The sequence below is a fragment of the Polyodon spathula genome, chromosome 1 (assembly GCF_017654505.1).
Source record: "Polyodon spathula isolate WHYD16114869_AA chromosome 1, ASM1765450v1, whole genome shotgun sequence".
Taxonomy (NCBI): Eukaryota; Metazoa; Chordata; class Actinopteri; order Acipenseriformes; family Polyodontidae; genus Polyodon; species Polyodon spathula.
In genome coordinates this window covers 72,396,557-72,413,554 of record NC_054534.1, presented here as the reverse complement: position 1 = coordinate 72,413,554, position 16,998 = coordinate 72,396,557, and positions in this window count along the sequence as shown.

The window sequence follows — 16,998 nt, the reverse complement described above, 5'->3', positions numbered from 1 at the left end:
CAAACACATGTGGCAGTTTAACGCGTCATTGCGTATCGAGTCCTCCTAACAGTTCTCCACTTGTACTCTGAGGGCGATGGTGATGCACCCATTCACTGTGCATGAATGGTTTGAGGAGCATGGCATCAGAATCTTCAGGTATCTTCTATGGCAACCAAAAACCCTAGATCGCAAACCAATTGAGCATGTTTGGATGAATTTAAACAATGTCAAGGTCATCTGCCTACCTTAGATCAACACCCTTTGAGACACTTGTAGTCTATACCACATCTGTTTAAAGCTGTTATCAGGGCAATCCCATTAGACATGTTTATGTTTGGTATACCATGGTAAGAAGAACAAAACAAAAAAACATGGAAAAGTATAGAAAGATAAATATACTAAATAATACTGTAGCAGGGATGGGGTTAAATCCTATCCCTGCTGACAATCACAGATGTGGCCATTCCCCAATTAGGTAATTGAGTGCTAATTGGGGAGTGGTTTCCTGGATAAAAGTGAGCATAAATCATTAGATGAGTGAGTATACTGTGTTTAGGCTGAGTTTTTGAGAACTATAAAGTGAAAGTGAATGCCCAGCCTGTATTGTTTTTGTGTAAACCTTTTGTTTTGGCCCTTGTGCCTTTTTCTTTGTTTTGTGTTTTATAAATGTGCACTTTAGATTGCAGCTTTTGTCTCTAAGCCTCTAATTCCTGCCAGTAACATTTTGGGCCAAAGCGCTATTTTGTCAAAATTACAAATTACAATAATGTATTCTGGTATCGGCACCATAAACACACATCTTCGCATATCTGCACTGTGTATGATCTAATTTCGTTTACAAGATTTTTCTGAAAATGAATAGGGACCAAGTCTGTATCTAACTTTGTAGTCTTACAAAATGTCATCCAAATCAGGGAATGGCTTGCAGAGTTCAAGTTACTATCTAACAAAGTCTAACTGTTTGAGAGCTGAAAACAAGTAAAAAGGTCTAATTAAGCAAATTATCAGTTCAATTTAGGGTATGTAATTGAGAGCTGTTGAAATGAAAACCAACAGACATAGGGGTTCCTAGGACCAAGTTTGAGAAGCCCTGGTATACATGGCTGATACGTCATTGCTGTTAACTATTTTTTAATTAGTATCTAAAGTGCCTTATGGTCGGCATCTCTTTTTGGAAAAAAGGCTTTTATGTGCATGAATGCCTTCAATATATATATATATATGAAAGTGATAATTCCTCTAGAGGAAAATATACTTGAACTTTGACCCATTCAACTCCTCAAGACCATCACTTTCAATTCAAACACAAAATGTCTCAGTTTCAATCACTCCACAACACCCACAGTACAGAAATGTTCATAATGATCAACAAAATGAGAATATGTTAAAAAAAAAAAAGATGTAAAGCTGGAAACTAAACAGATAGCGACACAAAACATCTGTACAGCACTGAAAAACACTATTTAAAAAAAAAAGAAAAAAAAGAAAAAACTTGAACTGTACTGCCGAACCTCATCTTCTTTAATATTAGCATCACAAGGGGATCCACATATTATAAAAAATAACAGATGGGCCTCTTCAGTGAGTTACAGGAAAACAATTCCTTCTCAGGTTTCTGTGACACTTTATAAATTACTTGACCTTCGCTCTCGTAATTTATGACATCACAGAAACCTTGGATGCAATTATTTTCCTATAACTCACTGAAGCCCCTCTATTATTCTCTCTCTATATATATATCTATATATTGTCTAGGTGATGAGTACTCTACACAGTACAAACAAAACTGACAGCAATACGTTTGTGAAAGTAAAGCAAACTTTATTCTGATAGCAAATAGATCTAGGAAACAACACAGAGGAGGAATTGGTTTTGATGCACCAGCAAGTATTGTTATGTATATAATACTAAGACACTTGGATATCTTATTTCCTCCACACATTAGTCTATGACCTTTTGTATTTTAAATTCTTAAAAAAAATAATTTATCATATGTTATGAATCACCTGGCCTATGCTAAAAAGTAGATTTTTACTACAATGTGCCTTAAAAATTAAAGAGAATAAATTATCCTGTATTTTGTTTTTATCAAAGTCAGAAGCTAATCTACAATTTTCCTTTCTGTTATCTGGTAGAGCTGTTGAATTGTTCATTAACTTTAAATATTCATGGTTAAGGCTTGATTCACTATTGTAATCATAGTCTGTGTGCAAACAAAATCAGAAGCAGGATCTGCTTTAGGGATAGCTCATTTCTCTCTAGGGTTTAAAGATTATTTCCAGCAGGTAACTACAGTGCTATGATTATGACATTCTTTTACTATGCTGGTGATTTACCATACCTCCTTGAAAAGACTTGATGTTCCTTTTTATAAGGCCGCTAGATGTTCAAGTCTTAATCACCCAAATCAGCAATCTCTCTATTTGTATTTGCTTCTTTATGCAGTATTAAATTACAATTTTTCTGACTTCTTTTTATATTGTTAATTTTTTTCCATGGGCTTAGTATTGCTAGTATCTTGCTACCTACTGTAGTTTTCAATCCAAAAAAAAAACTATCATAAACAGTAACCTCTGACAAATAACTAGTTAGACACTAGGGGCCCTGTTTAGCAACAAGTGCAATGGCAAACACATTTTTTTTCTGAAAGGAATAAAACCTTTGTAATGTTATAAAACTTTATTTTAATTATTATGGCAGTTTCCTCAAATATGTCTCAGTCATGAAAAACAGGACAAACATACCACAAATTAATTATTTCTGACTCAATCTAACATCTTGTGGCACAGTGTTAAACACAGTTGACCCTAACTTAGGCTCCACCTGGAAAGCCTACAAAATATTTAACTACCAAAAGCCACATCCCTAGTCCAAATTAACCAAACTTAAATGAAGCACTTAATTTTATCAACTACAGGCTCTCATGTAGTACAATATACAGCCTTTAAGATTTGAGGGGTTAAAACCACAGCAGATTAAATTAAATTATTTAGTGCTTTTGTTTAAGCTTAATTAATTTTTGCTTATGAAGGCATTCTGAACCTTCAAAACAATTTATTTCAAACATGTCCAAGTAGGTCATGCAGATGTCTGTATATGTCCTTCTGTGTCTTCTGTTCTCATATTTTAATAACTTGCACAAAAGTGGCATACCAGTGTAATATCTGATATGATTATAACAGAAAAAAGTATCTTCCTTTAGGGTGCTGTTCACATATTAAGGATAGCTAACCCAGTACATGAACTTGTTATATGGCACTCCTACAATGAGACTACCTCATTATTTATATATGTATTTTGAAGCAAATGGAAGGTAAATGTTCTGAGAATTATACAACTGTTTGCTATGAAATGGTAAGAAAATATAATAAAAAGTAGGAAGAAACTTTAACTTCTAAAATGTTTGTTTCTAGTTTTATACAGTTGTATTCCTCTTTGATTCTTTTCAGAATTTGGCAAAATTGTGTGGAGTGGATTGTGCAATAACAGCACATGCAAGGTTCTGGTTTGAATTATGTGTAGAGGCACATTTTCTGAGAGAAAGAAAGCCTGTGCGGCCATATAAAACTTCCAAGAAACTTACACCTGGATTAAATTAAAGCAGGTTTTAATAAATACTGTACCAGTGAACAAAGCAAACACAACCTGTTATAAAGGTACACTAGCTGATGTATTTGTCTTTATATTCTGTGTTAATGTCAGAAATGACACAGGTTTTAATTGTTTTATTCACTGGTGATTTTATTGAATACTGTTTTAGTCATACTAATTATTGTATTTTTCACACTGTGTGCACTGTTTACCAAATATGTGTGCAGCCGCTTTTACTAGGTCAAAAATTATTGTGTTTGCAAAGTGCACAAAACAGCTAATGCACATCAATAGCGAATCATGCACCCAACCAATCAAACTACAGTGGGGGGAGTATATTCATGCTTGAATTTCTTCCAGCACAGAATTTAAAGTTTGGTCAGGTGCGCTTACTAATGACACAAGAACACTGAGACACTAATTTTTCCAGTGCTGTGTAATGTGCGACCAAAATGCAGTAAATACATCTCAAAATAGCAGTGTTTGGATTCTTTTTAAATATCTGAAGACAACAATAGGATAGCCAGTTGTGTGCAGAACGTTAGTTTACTTACCATAACCCTGATTCCCTGAAAGAGAAGATGACCACCAACAACATTATGTATGGGATATGCCTGCCCATTGGGTAGGTATCGCTGAGCTCTTTGTGTCAGAGCTGCCGGTAGGCCCCTTCCTGGGGTGACTCACTCGGTCCCACCCACCGAGAGATTAAAACTGTCATTGTGAGCAAGCCATTTATCTTTTTCCATTGAACCCGTGAGGGCGACCGATGTGACCTCGCGTTGGTGGTTGTCTTCTCTTTCAGGGAGTCAGGGTTACGATAAGTAACCTAATGTTCCCTTTCAATTCGAAGATGACCACCAACGACATTAGGTATGGGATAATGTATTCCAGAGCCGTTGTGAGGGAGAAGGAATGGCAGCATATGAGGGACGCATCAGAACCGCATAACCAAAGGGTTAGCGGTGTGATCTTACACCCTCAATGACCCTTGTGCCTAATGAAGGCAGGGCAGGATCTAAGGCAGTAGAACCTGGAGAAAGTATGCGGCATAGCCCAGCCAACCGCAGTACAAATATCGGACAGAGAGACCCCTCTGAAGAGGGTACAACCTTCTAGTGCCATGTGCGGCTACCTTGTCAGGTAGGGGCTGTGATCACCTTGGGGAGGAAAGCAGGGTTTATACTCAGTGATACCCTGCTGCCATCGTCCTAAATATGCATGCAGGAGCTGTGCAGTCTGTGATAGTTAGCGGAGGTGATAGACATGAGGAAGGCTCTCCTCATAGACAGATACTTCAACTCTGTGGAGTATATGGGCTCAAACGGGGTATTTGTTAGTGTCTACTGTACAATATAAAGGCTCTATTCAGGGGGAACAGTCCTCCTGGGAGGACATAATTGCTGTGCGCCTTTAAGAAACTGGGTAGCCAAAAAATGCACACCCAGTGATATCGAATCCACAGGAGCTTCCCATGAAGAAATAGCCACTAAATACACCTTCAAAGTGGAAGGTGACCTACCAGCATTAAGCAATTCTTGCAGAAACTGTAAGATAACTGGCATGTGGCAAGAGATTGGGTCAGGACTCTTAGACAGACACCAATTCTGGAAATACTTCCACTTTAGTTGTACAACGACCTAGTGGAATCTGCCCTAGCATTCTACAAAGTACCCACAACCGCATCTAAGAACCGAAGGCTTCTCTAACTTAATCTTTCGAGAAAGGCTGGGAGCCGCGGTATGGGTGGGAAAGCATACAACAATGCTTTGGGCCATTCATGTGCTAGGGCGTCGATGGCGAGTAGACCACCTAAGTGATGGAGGGAGTACCACAGGGAGCAGAGTGTCATCTCCGCCGAGGCAAAGAGATCGACCTGCACCTTCCCGAATTGTTCCTAAATACACTCAACCATCTGCTTGCTTGCACAGCATGACGATTACTTCCTTCTGAAGTACCAAGGTCTTGAGAGGGTGTATCAAAAAATTATTTGTGATTCCTCAAAAGGGAGGAGGTCCCAAGCAGAAATGGAGTATGTAACCGTTGTGCAGGCATGCCAGTATTGCAGCTAGTCTGCCGAAAATGGGGTCTGAGGCCGCAAGGGTGCAGTTTGAGGTGGCTGCTTAGGGTGGTGGCCCTGGAACTGCCTCCTGTGATGCTGGTGTGTGGGCTGGCCATGTCCTGCATTTCCTCTGCCTGTTGACAGGGGCCGGTTGGCAGCTTGACATCACTGCTCACTAGTAAATCCATCTCAGTTACATATGTGAGCAGGAGGATGATGGGAAGTGTAGTTCTGAGTGGTCCATGCAGGTACATGGGAAGCCATCTTGAGACAGGGAATGCAATTTAAAAGTTTAAAAAAGTGGTAAAAAAATTAATCAATAGACACACCTTACGTAAACAGCTGTAGCAACATGTGTGAAGATGTAACACAATAAATAAAAAGGTCCTTATGTGCCCTTTAAACTGATATTTTAGGCATACAACACAAAGCACTTAAAAGGAACACATTTTTTTTTTTTATCTGAAAAGGTTATGTTTACTTTAAGTTTGAAATAGTGAGATGAAAATAGAAAGTCATTAAATAAGCAAGGAGTGGCTTTAATCAAAGCCTGTCTCATTTTGGTATATTCAAGAAGCAGAAATCATAAGCTGTTTGGTTTTTAAAGAGCAACAATTATAATCACTTAAGTATCTGTGGAAAGTAAAAATACCATTTACATTACATCTGTAAGATCTTAGAAAAAAAAAAAATAGCTTCCTTGAGTGGTACTGGGAATTGTGCATACACTAGTTCATTACCTAGAGTAAAATCTTTAACTTGAGTTTATAACTGACATAATTTGCAAAATTATGCAAAATAGCAAAATAAATGTAACGTATAACATTTCTAGTTCTATGTACAATTTAACTGTAGTTTATTTTAGTATTTCTGAGTTCTAGATACTGTACCAACACTAATTATGAAAACAACAAATAATTAATAGATATGCCTGAATAACTGTCTCCTCTTTAAAGAATATGCATACTGTTTTAATGCTTTTCTTTTTTCTTGGTAAGCAGTACAACTGGGTATGAAGAGTTTGTTACCTGATAAACTGATTAGAACTAAAATATTTTAAAAGTGGCAACAATGATCTATTCAGGGATACCAAGGTGTTTTGTGATTAGTCTGAGTGAAGTAATCAGGCAACTCCAGACATACTGGTGTCCCAGAAAAAGGAGGGGGCCATTCTATATGTGAGATGCATATTTGTAAAGAGATGACCTATTCAGGGACACCAATATATTTAATAAATAATGTCTGAATGAGGACAAATAATATCTGCACTCCCAGTCTTTCTGTAAATCATTCTATAATTTGTATCAGTACTGTATATATATATACATTAATATACGCCGTTTTCCCTGACCACAGCCTTGACATGATGTGTCACAGACTCCACGAGGTGCTATGCCATGCCGTGTCATAAATACTGTAACAGATCATTGTTCAGTGAAGGAACTTCATTCAAAAGCTTGATCCATAGACATACAGCTCATTTCAGAATACATTAGCCGCTAAATGTCAACAGTAGTTGTTCAGAGACATTAGCATGCGCTATGTTCAGGATTCTTCCATATCAATTGTCTCTGCAGGCAAGTGATTAGAATGCTACCAGGAAGCAATACATCGAAGAGTATGGAGGGATAATATATATATATATATATATATATATATATATATATATATATATATATATATATATATATATATATATATATATATATATATATATATAACAGTGTCTGCGTTTAAGAGTACTTACTTAAGTACTTAAGTACTTACTTGGATACAGTGATAAATGTAAACTAAGTTATAAAATAAGCTATAGGGTGGGACCTGGGTGTAGGTAATAGGAGCTCAATCCTAATATTTAAACATTATTGCCTTATTTAGTCCCAAATGTATTGCATAAAGTATGCTGTGACTCGTGTGCATTGATGTGTCATTTTGATGATTTGGGTTCTTGTCAAGCTTCAGGGTGGTCAATACTACTCAAGCCCAAGCCTAAGTCAACTGTTGCAATAACTACCGACAGCCATATTGAAAAAGCATTACCACCAAGCTAAGTTACTACAGAACTATCAAGAAACCACTAAGGTAAAAGTAGAAGCTCCTCTATTTAACATCCTAATTGATTTATTTGAAGCTTTTTAACATCACTGTTTGATTGTCGAAACAACCCCTTCTTGCTCCCAAACATCTTTGTTCTTATGTTCTTTCTTTTCAGAACAAAAACTGCTGTTAACCTGGCACAATGATAAAGGCATTGTGAATACAGCCGTTTGTAATGATCTGGACTTGAATCCATCCATCAAGATAAGGTATGTTGCTGGAGCACTGTTAGCTAAGGTTTGTGAGGTCGAAATAGTGAAGGAAGTGTTATTAGCTTAAGCTTCCACAGCTTTCAGTATCTGAATGAAGATATATTAATGGCAACTGCCAAACTGTATGTAACCTGAAATGTTTCGATTGACAAAATAGAAAGCAGCTTCAGAGTTGAAGTAACTTATTTAGTTATTACCTATTTTCATGCTGTTTGGTTCCTTAGTTCACGTACCCCTGTAGCAGGATAGTTTGTGGGTGATGTCAGACCAGGAAGAAGACCGGACACTGTGCACAAGTTTTATTAATTAAATACAAGGTTTAAACAGACAAAACAAAACACCTATACAAAACAAAATGGCATGGTGACCAAAACAAACAAACCGATACAGAAAACAAGTAACGTACAAGTAAAAGTAAACAAGAATCCGCACATGAACTAATTGTGACTTCTTTGTGCCCACATACCAACGTACATTTTAAATACTAATAATACCACACCTTGTGCACCAATACATACATTCATATAACATGAAATATTCACAGGGGCGGGTGTACCCCGTCACAATCCCTTACCAAATTGTCTTCAAAAGCAAAGCAGTGGTACTACAAAGCAACGAGGAGGCCCAGGTCAGAACGTCAAAAATATTGAGACATGTCAGTTCTGTTAATGACCGTGCAATGTTTCTGTACTAATGGGAAGACAGCATACGGGCAGATACAATGCTAATATATATTGCAGCATTTCACTAATAGTGTTCTATTGTATCAGGAACCACTATACTAGTACTAGTCCCTAAGATTTTTCACATTATTCTGTCAGGGACAACAGTCTTTAGGTAGGTATTCATACTATTAGAATTGTATCTTTGTCTATATATTCCATGTGTGAAGTAAAACATTGCCTCCTCATTTCCTGTTGTCACTAGATAACTAAATATATTTTAAATCAGGGTATCCAATAGATGCTTCTTGGTCCATCATTGGCTCACAAAGCTCTCCAATATCACTCTTTACAGTGGTCATTTTTTTTATAAGGAAAACTGATGGAAATAAATTGAATCCTATTAGGACACCACATCACACAAATTCTAGCAATGCAAAAATATACTTGTATTGTATAGTACATATATTATGATGCTGTAACAAATCCTCACTCTTTCAATGGGTTTTTCCTCTATTAAAAAAAAAAAAGTGATGTTCTTTGCATGAAGTTAATGTTTAAGAAATGCCACAGCTTGTTCTGCTTGGTTTATCTGCAGACATGTTAACATTCTTAAAGGGAAAAAGGTACATTGGCAGTTTGCATATCTATTTCAACAGATTTACTGATGCTTGCCACCAGTAAAAGCATCCACATCAAGCCTTCTGTTCCTACAATCAATTTATCCAGCAGGGCTATAGTTATGAAAAGAGATGGGTGAGCTTGAATCGTTTGATTGAGCACATATGAATTTTACATTTTCATTAGCACTGAGTTTATGTGAATTTCACACTGAATGGTCAGATTAACATTTTGTTCTTAAAAAAAAAATGAGCAGGCGTTAGAAGTTACATATTGCATTTAGTTTATCTGTTAATTTATCACAAGCAACAATATTAAGAAACTGCACATATTTGTAATGCTGGTGAATTATTTTATTGATTTATTTTCTGTGTTTTATAGAATTCTTTTTCAGGCTTTACTGTATGTGTTTTGTCTTAATAATGGGTTGAATAGCTTAGGCTTGTGCCAAACCATTTATATAGGCAGCAACTGTATGACCACACAAGCTTTTTTTTTTTGTTTTAAAGAGATTTTATGCTGAAAATGATTTGAAATAAAATGTAGGGGACCAACTGCCTGTTTAAGCTATGGTGGGTGTAACTGGCTGATATTGCAAACATCACCAAGGCTTGATTAAATACAATAAACACTTTGTTATGTCTCCTTTTAATTTTGTCATCTAATATCCTTGCTTTGAGTTTCAAATACATTTACACTGAACTTGTGCTATCAGTAATAAGACATTTCGTTTACAGTAGTGTACATTCATTGGTAGATACAGTAGTAAAATAAAATGGTGCTTTTCGATTGACTGAGGCAATGTACTAGCATTCCATTAGGTTTATTAGCTTTGCCTCATAAAAAACGTATATGGTTGGTATGCTCATTGTGATGTCAACAGTAGCAGTTGGGACATCACATAATCTCATTAAATAGCATACAAATCTCGAGCTTCAGCCTCTTCAAAACTTATAAATGCATATATTGTACCATCTTTGCAACTAATCTGAAAAACTGGTGACTTTTATTGTCCCTGAACGTATATAAATGAATGATATTAATCATAAGCTATAATATCAAAGGCTGGTCTGCACACTGTATTAATCACAAATTGACAATGCCTAACTTCCGTGGATGTTTTACATTGCTTAGCAACCAGTTAACCACTGAGCAAGTACAAGACATGGTCTAAAAACACAGGAGAGGATTCTCTGATCTCAGTGCTAAGCATGCAATTTTAACAGGATCTGTAGCCTAATAAAGGTGGCCTCTGACCTAGCTTGAATGATACCCAAACCTGCAACTGCTTGCAATGGAGTCGTTCCAGGTTCTTGCAACTACATGCCCCCTCCTAATATGGTCACCTTCTGGTTTTCACCTACCATCAACGCAGTCCATCTAGGATGCAGCGTACCGCTGTCCTTACACAGCGCCCTTTCTGGTTGGAAGGGAGATTTGCAACATCGATTCTTTCTCTCTCTATCACAAGGTCAAATATGGCATCATTTGTAATACTCCACTCTGGCTGCTTGTAGACAAGTCATAATAAGTCATTGTAGAGCTACATTCACAGAAATCAAATAAAAAAAACAAACTACGATGTATGCATTGTGTTTTATGTGTCAAAGAGATTAGAGTAAACAGAGTATTTTATTGTTTCTTTTTTCCTTTAAAGAAATAATATAGAAATAATGATAATGAAATAATAATAATAAGGTCTTGAAAGCTTGTGGTTAATTTTTGTTTACTTAATTGAATAAAAGGCATCTCATCTCCTTCTCTTTGTCTATCATCTCTGGACTAATACAACTACTATTTCATCTATCAAGAGGTTTCTAGTTAAATTCTGCTATTGAAAGACAATTATCGTATGGGATATAGCTCTTAGTAAGATGTGTCCGGTTGCTGACTCCTTCTATCAGTCAAGAGCACTTTGACTGTCATGCTGCTACAAAGGTCCACCAGCCCTTTCACTGTAGGATAAATTGTTAAGCTTATGGCAAGATTTTCATGGGTCCTAAATAGGCGCCCAATTTGACTATAATCAGTGCATTCAATAGGTGCAATCAAGACACATCAGATGCATTTGGCTGCTAGCAAATCTTTATAGCAATTTGCTGAAAATAATTGCGTACGTATAGTTATATATATATATATATTTATATTATATATATATATATATATTATATATATATATATATATTATATATATTAATTATGTACCTATCAAAAGCTTTGAAATTGTGTACTCATCGTGGTGTTAAACATCAAAAAAAAACAGTAGCTTTTTTTTCATTGTCGTTAACAATTAGCCGTGTCGATAAGTGTTATAGGCACAGCAATATGTCACAATATCACATTTACACAACTGGCACAGAGCTGGTGATCGCTTTGGCGTCATTGGCTATTAGTGTTAATGGGCACTGCGTGTCCGGTTTTGAGTGTACTAGAAAACCAGACAGCAAGTTTAAAAACTGGACTGTCTGGGCTACAACTGGACAGTTGGCAACCCTACTTGAAATAGCTGCTGCTCGGCAACCAGTAATAATAATCTTTATTTTTACATAGCGCCTTTCACAGTGGACCACCATCACAAAGCACTTTACAGAGGTAGGCTGTGAAATGTGCATTATAGGCAGAGTCACTTACAATAGGACATATACCAACCAAGTAAGTCACAAACCTGAGCCTCTAGATATATTATCTAGACACACTGTTATGTTATGTTATAAACATTCCCTGAGTTTCAAAATCTCCCTCCGCACAGGGGAGACCATTTTCACGGTTCTAGGTGTCAGGCCGGGCATTAGTGTCCTCATGGCTTGAGTTTTTGGGGTACCATTACAGCATAGGAGGTAGTTTCTGGCGTTCCCCTGAATGGTGGTACTAGCTGCTTGGGTTCGAGAGTTACACCCCAAAAACCATGCCTGCTTTTTGGTTATTTCTCTTTCCTGTAACTCAGCGACACCTGGGAGTTTTTCACTGTGGGTGGTCTCATTAGATACACAAGTCATAGCAAAAGACAGAGACCCTCCCCTCACCCTCATCCCACAGGTGTTCGTAGTCCTTATAGTCGCGGATTTATGAAATACATTGTTTTCTAGGGAAAACTACAGTCAGGCCTGAGGCCTATGTACACAAATCACTTTTTGGTTACTTCGCTATCCTGTAACTTAGCAATCCCTGTGAGTTTTTTTACTGTGGGTGGTTATAATGGGATTTCCCATAGACAGTGATATACACCAAAAAACACTTTTTTAAAGGATTGCTCTAGAACACAAGCACCTATAAACTCCATTCTAAGTGTTTTGGTATCAGAATAGCAGTGTACAGTATTTCAAGAGCTTCATAATTATCTGTGGCAAAGTGGCTGGTGAAGGGGAACAGGTATAGCAGTGAAGCGGTGCAGCAGTGAGAGGCAGACAATGGTAATCCAGTGAAAAAGTGTTTTATTTATATTTCAGGTATGGTGACCGTAAAATAATAAATCCCCAGCAATACACAACAATGTGTAAAACGTGGGGATAACAAAAACAGGGCACAGTCCCGAACAAAAAACAAACACACGATCATCAGTCCTGGGTGAGTGCAGTCGTGCTGGTGGTCAGTGCAAACACAGGCAGTGTGGTGTGCAGTGGTGCTCCAGACAGTGCTGACCCTTGGCAACAACTCCGGAGGTGTGCTTTAACTGTCTAGAGGTGAAAACACAGACAATTAACAAGACAGACACAATAACACACAACATGTATTTCTTTTAACAATGAGAGCTCCTCTCTCAATCTTTCTCTCTCTCCAACCTTTTACCCAAACGAAGCATAAGATCAGCGTTACCCTGGCCCCTATATGTAATCCTGCATGACATCTAGGTAAACGGTTCCAGCTGCCTTATTACTTGCAGCTGCCTCTCGTTTACCTTTCAGGTCAATACGGTCTTACAACAGAGTCTCGCTTCTTTCCAGGCTGTCCGACTTCCCGGTCCTGGAAACGAACTGTCAGGCCAGCCCTTCCTGATACTTCTCCTCCCGTTCTTTAGCACCCTCACAGGTCGGGAGGGAGATTTATCACCAGAACTCATTATCTTTCTGTCACATTATCCATACATAGGCAGATAGGAAAAAAAAAGACAAAAAACTGTATTTTTCATAATATGAAAATAAGACCATCTCTACCAGGCTGTCTAAATGTCCAATAAAGCTGGAAATGGGGCACATAGCATCAGGGGGACATGCAGATAATCAATCAATCAATATTTATTTATTTATTTTAAATAGCACCTTTCACAGTGGCCCACCATCACAGAGCGTTTAAAAGATAATGAGGAACAATACATAACACATTCAATATGGTGAAATACAGGCAATAGTACCTTAAATACAAAGCCTAAAAAAACAATGCAAATACATTAAATACAGGCATAATACATTAAATACAAAGCTAGGATGTGAATTCAAAACATTGTGGATGTGTGTGTCGTGCAGAATCATACGAATAAGATGGAGTGAAAAACCTGAAATAGCAATTTAGACAACAGCTAATAACAGATATCAGGCTTGAAGAGCATTGAAAGCAAGAGAGAACAAATGGGTCTTGAGAGTTGATTTGAAGCGCGTGACTTGGGACCTGTGTGATGAAGGGCCTTGTAGGCAAGCAGGAAAATTTTTAAAGTAATCCTGAACTTTACAGGTAGCCAATGCAGCTGGGCAAGACAGGGGGTAATGCGATCATGTTTTTTACTTCTGGTAAGGATCCTAGCAGTACCATTTTGAACCAGCTGCAATCAGTTTATGGCGTGTGACGGAAGATCACCATAGAGAGAGTTATGTTAGTCAAGAGGAGATGAAGGTATGACAGTGTATCTCTGCATTTAGGAGAGAAAGGTAGGGATGGACCTTTGAGATGTTTCGGAGGAGGTAGAAGGAGGATTTGACTACAGAGGAGATTTGGACATCAATGGAGAGGTTACTATCCAGAAGTACACCAAAGCTTCATACAGTGGGGGAAGGCAGCAGCAGACAGTTTCCGAGGTCCAAGGCAGCAATATTGAGATTCTAGAGGTGGGTTTTTGATCCTATGAGAAGAATTTCAGATTTGTTAGTGTTGAGCTAAAGAAAATTGGCAGACATCCAGGCCTCGATGTCTTGACAGCAAGCTGAGAGCTGGATCGTGGTAGAGGGACATCCATGGTCGAGTTTTAGGTAGAGCTGGGTGTCATCTTCATAGGAGTGAAACATGACGCTTTGTTGGTGGATGAGGTGACCCAAGGGAAGCATGTAGATGTTGAAGAGAAGAGGCCAAAGAACAGAGCCGTGAGGGACACTGCAGATGACCGGGTTTGCGTCACCACTGCTTCCATCATAGAAGACAGACTGCATCCGACCACATAGGTAAGAGGACAGCCTGGAGAGACAGGTTCCAGAGATTCCAGCATACTTCTGAAGGTGGTCAAGAAGAGTGCTATGAAATATGATATCAAAAGCAGCAGTTAGGTCAAGGAGCACAAGGACATAGGGAGCAGCAGCATCAGCATTAAGCAGGAGATCATTTATAATCCAGAACAGAGCAGTTCCAGTTCCAGCTGGAAGCCGGGCTGCAGAGATTCAAGTAGATTGTTATCTGTGAGATGTTTCATCAGCTGGCTGGCTACAACCCTTTCGAGAGTTTTGGAGAGAAAAGGAAGATTGGATATGGGACGGAAGTTAAATAAGACAGCTAGGTCAAGGGAGGTTTGTGACCACTGGCGTTACTCATGCAGTTTTGAGGGCAGCAGGAACCAGGCCTGAATCCAGGGACAGGTTGAGAGTGTGCAATGGAAGGAGCAAGATCAGAAGCACAGAAAAGAATGAGATGGCCAGGGGTCCAAGGGGCATGTGGCAGTAATTGATTTCAACAATAGTTAATGGACATCAGTAATGGAGAGAGGAGAGAAGAAAGAGAGAGCAGGAGGGGCAAACGGAGAGGAGTCAGGCAGTCAAGTACTTTACTGGGTTTGCAGCAGGAGAGCGTAGAATAAATGGTGTCGATTTTGTTCCAAAAGAAAGAGGAGAAATCATGGCAGGTAAGAGAGGAGGACGAATGGGAGATGGATTTATCGGTGGCTGGATAAAGGATTTGATCAATGGTTTTAAAGAGAATATTTGGTTTAATATATCTAGAGGCTCAGATTTGTGGCTTGTTTGGTTACCGTGCAGCAGCTATCTGAACACGCCCCTAATATTGATTTTTAAGCAGTTTTAGGCTGTATTTCTGGAAGCTTAGCACCTAGACACTCCATTCAAAGTGTTTTGTGATCAATCCTTAAAAAAAGAATTTGGGGGTCTATGTCACTTTAAATAGACAAAATCTCCTGCAGTTCTGTGCTGCACTAGCATAGAGGCTCGAGGGCAGGCTCTCTGGATAGCTAAGACCATTGGACAGCTGAAGAGACCCCCTTGCACCAGTGCTTGCTCAAATAAGAGTCCACCACCAGTCCCTTTCACCTCTATAACACGAACACTATAACTATAAACACATTTTCCAGCATATCTCTGGAAGCATAGCACCTGCACACTCTGTTCAAAGTGTTTTGTGATCAGACTAGCAGCATGAGTGTAGCCTGCCCTTAAAACGTGCAATCCAGAGCAATCCTTTAAAAAAAGTATTTTTGGGTGTATGTCACTTTAAAGACATTTGTGTCTATAATCCTAATGTACAACTTTATCAAAAACACCTTCGGGAAAATACCTGCCAGGAGACGCTGTTACAGGAGAGAGACAACTTCAGGCCTGACTGTTCTGCCTGTCTAAGTGATGTCATCAGCACTTATGCAAATAAGCTAAGCAACATTTATTTTGCGATAACCAATAATATGTTAACAACTACAAAAGACTAAATTCTGATATTTTCAGCTTTTGTTCTCCACACCTGCATGAAATTAGTCCTACAAATATTCATATTATTTCCCTAAGTAGTTTTTATTTGTGTATATTTAGTAACACCCCCCCCCCTTACCTTGTTGATGTCTGTTTCATGACAATATAGAAACAGGTGGAGTTAACAAAGTTGAAGGATCACATGTTTTCACAGAGCATGGATACATAGTGCAGGCCTGCAAGATAGCAGCCAGTTAGATGGAAATATAGAGAAAAAAGAATTTTGAAATATCTTAGAATTTGGAACCGAGAAATGAGCTAGAATAAAAATAAAAAAAGAGTAGTATAAAGATTATACTACTTCAGTTGCTAAATTAGGTTTTGCTTTTCTATCATTCGACAACCACTGTGGATGTTAGCAAGTTCCATTAGCTGGAAAAATGCATGAATTCATGAGATACACTCAATTGCACCCTATGTGCGGTGTATGAAATGAGGTTAAACATGAAACGCAAGTAGAAAAATCAATAGGCTTGTGCGTATCAGTTCATAACCCTGACATACAAGTGGTTACTTTTATTAGATCAGAGACCTGCTTGTCTGCTTTTATATACCATACTCTACATGTGTAACCTTTGCTGAGAGCATTTCAAAAGGGACATTGTGGAAAAGGAACAGACACATGACTAACACAGTTATGGAAAAAGCAGCTTGAAAATATTTGTATTGATAATGCCTTGTCCTGAGTTGGAGCTTTAGCTCAGGCTTAGGTTTTTCTTGAGAGTTATTTCAATACAGACTATTAAAATAGGATAATAGCTGTCCTGGAGTCCATTGTAAGAGAATAGTACAAAGTGAGGTGCTTCAGAGCATAAGACTGACGACTGTACAGCTTATGTAATTGCATCAGAACCTGATCTTTTTAAAATGTTCATCTGTTG